The 3,006-nt window shown below is 35.8% G+C and overlaps 1 long non-coding RNA gene across 1 annotated transcript; it reads right to left on the bottom strand.

The window, feature by feature from the left end:
- Positions 1 to 1,828: 1,828 nt before the first annotated feature.
- LOC111692094 lies at positions 1,829 to 2,401 on the bottom strand. The gene is made up of 3 exons (XR_002763136.1): positions 2,270 to 2,401; positions 2,016 to 2,130; positions 1,829 to 1,960 (listed from the first exon to the last, which is right to left on the bottom strand). It is a non-coding gene; the product is annotated as an uncharacterized LOC111692094 (long non-coding RNA).
- Positions 2,402 to 3,006: the final 605 nt, after the last annotated feature.

The raw sequence follows: 3,006 nt of genomic DNA, 5'->3' as shown, positions 1-3,006 counted from the left end.
CTATGCTTTTTGCGCCAAAAGTTGTCCCCCTCAGAAGCAAACTTTACCTGTTTTTGGATTTTGCCGAAAAGTTCATTACTACCCTGTAATGCCTTGCGGTACGTTTTCGATGGGCTGCCCTGTATATGCAGATATCAATAACATTAAGTTATAAAAAACTTATAGATTTATGAAGGTTTGAAGTTAAGTAAACTCGGCATTAAATTTCCAGCACCCTGTATGCAATTAAGCCACTTTGAAAGTATGGATGGGAAGCTTAGGGGTCTAGCTGTCCTCCCTATAAATATTGTTGCTTTGTTTTTGTTACTATAAAATACAAATGGTTTGAAACTAGTCAAAGTTTCTCTCCATATTTTTGAAAAAAAATAAATATCTCGAAAACGGTTAATTTTAGGAATAGGGACACTTCATAAAAGTCCACCTAAAATAACACGTAGAATCCAAAATTGGTAGGAAGTGGTATGTGGACGCCATTATTTTAGTTAAAGGGCATGCCTGAAAACCCGGTATCCCAAATTTTCAAAATTCAAATCGAAGTAGTCTCTGAAATAATTCTAATGATCCGTCACCGTGATACCGTGTAAGTGTTGATAGTATAGCAATGTATTACACTCAACAGTTTATTACAATTTTATCTTTATGGTAGCAGCTCACTTTAATTCAATTTCAAAGGTGATATGAAGTACGAATCTTCTAGGATGTTACCTCAATATACACATTCACCCCAAGTTTATTCGGGTTCTCGTTCTCCCTTCGTCCTGCCAGTTGCCACTTCACTGCCAGTCTTTATAAAATTTCGTCCTCCTTTTCACCCTTTCAACGCAACCATACCTGATCAACTGATGCTGCTTTGTGTCAGAAAATGCTCCCTTCTATTTACAATCCCTTCATCTGCTTCCTCATCCCCAGCTCTGTCTTCCTGTGATACACTCATCAGTCATTCTATCGCATTCAATTCTCGCGTCTGCGTTCGTTTATTTTAATTCAAACGTCATATTTTTGCGCCCTTTATTACAGAATTAGGCGTCCCTAATGTGTATATGAGGTGTCACTTTTATATTTTCTAGTCTTTCAATCTATAAATTAAATAAGGTATCATCGAAAGTGGGACTTTTCTATTAATATATCTCTTGTTGTGAAAATATAATTGGAAGAAATCCTTAAATAACCCTGTAGTAGTGACCTTGTACAAACATTTAATAACTTCTTTTATGACTAATCCTGTTTCCATTTCCTGTTTACTGAATGCGGAATAAACAGAAAGACATACTAAGGATCTAGGTTAAAACGTACCTAATGATCGTCTTCAGAGTTTTTTAACCGACCTTTTAAAGCTTTTTTGTAGCTATAATAATATTTATGTTTATTATGACATGGTTCGTTTTCAGATATGCTCGATATCAGTCAGCCCCATCACTAATTCCCAGTTCATTTAGTTCGCCATTACAACGCAGACAGTTACGATTTAATCACTTTTGTTGTCTTCTAATTGCAAATCAGTTTAGCGACAAACAGCCCTTTGTTAACAGCATGTTAATAACATTATTGGTACAGTAGTTGTAACAGGAGCGTTTCGTTGCAGATGGAACAATTGCCTCTAATATTTAACATCAGTTGTACCAAAGCCTATGAGAAATTTATTCACTAATTATCCCCTTTGCAATTTCCCCGTGTGGTTTTAAACAATCCTGGTTTAAGTATATGCAAATTTGTTCGGGTTTACATCGAATTAACAAGTGTACCAGCAATTTGCGAAACAGTTAATCGCGTCCTCTTGTAACATGCAATTTACGTTAATCGGTATAAAACTAAATAAATAAGTATCACATTGCATTTATTCTTTATTAATATGGTATTACATTACATTTTCTCATTGTAATTCATTTCAAATGCAGGTTGTTTCCCAGGAATCGTTGTGGGTCCTGTCACCTTAATTACAAGGATGTGTATTGTGTATTGCCTAAAATATATTGAGGGTCTAAATTTTTAACCACCAAAACAATTATAATCGTTACCTTAATGCGTTCATATCCAGGTCTAGTAAATAATATTTAATCGTTCACAACTGTCGCCGGCCGTGAGATCCTAGGGAGAAATCGTATTAGATCCACCCAAGTGCATGCCTAGCTCCTAGAATAGAAATAAACATTCAATCATACTGATAACCTAAAATGTAAACAAGCAACTAATACTTAGTAGATTATCGATAGACTATACTCAGGATAGACAAAGTTAGTTAAGAACATTAAGTCATTTGTTTGGTACTTACCATATTTTTGTAGATTCGTAGATGAACGATTGGCATTGTGTGGATTATTTCCTAAGGATGAGAATTTGTGTTGACATTTGACCATTTCGTTTCTTTTCGTCCTTTCTCTTCCGGCTGAAACTCCACCTACCTACCTGCCGAATTCAGTTCTGGTTCTGCGCGGTGCGTTGTTGCCCGATTGTGCGCTGAATCTTCCATGTTACCACTTTTCTATATCAAGGTATTTCTAATAAATATACACGGGAATGATATCTTTAGCTACTTATTTATGTTCAGGGAACTTAATCAAGGTGTTATAAATCATATTAGATTTGATTTTAGGGTTAATAATTGTTTACTATAGTTTACTTAGTTTTAATTGGTCAGACTCCAACCAATAGGGGTCAGGGATAGTTTTTTGTTAGCTTAAACTCAGGAGGGGATCCGCGCAAATTTTACACTTTATTACTTCCGGTACCTGGCTGTGTGGATTGGGTGTGTCGTAGTGTTGGGAAAACTTTTGTGATTTTTGAAAATCAGCTCTTTAGGATATTTGTTTTCCAAACGCCTGATGTTGATTGTGGTCCGTCGCATGTTGAGTAATTTTTGTGGAACCCAATCGCCAATCTTTCTTGTAAAGGATCTGTATCGTCACACCACGCAGCCAAGAGCGTGGTCCCACCTCACGTTTTTCTGTAAGTTATATTTTAAATTTTGTCAGTCTTTATCTTAGTTTCCTCGTGTAAGTTTAGATTCTA

The sequence above is a fragment of the Anoplophora glabripennis genome, unplaced genomic scaffold (genome assembly GCF_000390285.2).
Source record: "Anoplophora glabripennis isolate ALB-LARVAE unplaced genomic scaffold, Agla_2.0 scaffold71, whole genome shotgun sequence".
Taxonomy (NCBI): Eukaryota; Metazoa; Arthropoda; class Insecta; order Coleoptera; family Cerambycidae; genus Anoplophora; species Anoplophora glabripennis.
Note: the sequence above shows the minus strand (reverse complement) of the source record. Positions and strands in the feature narration are given on the sequence as shown.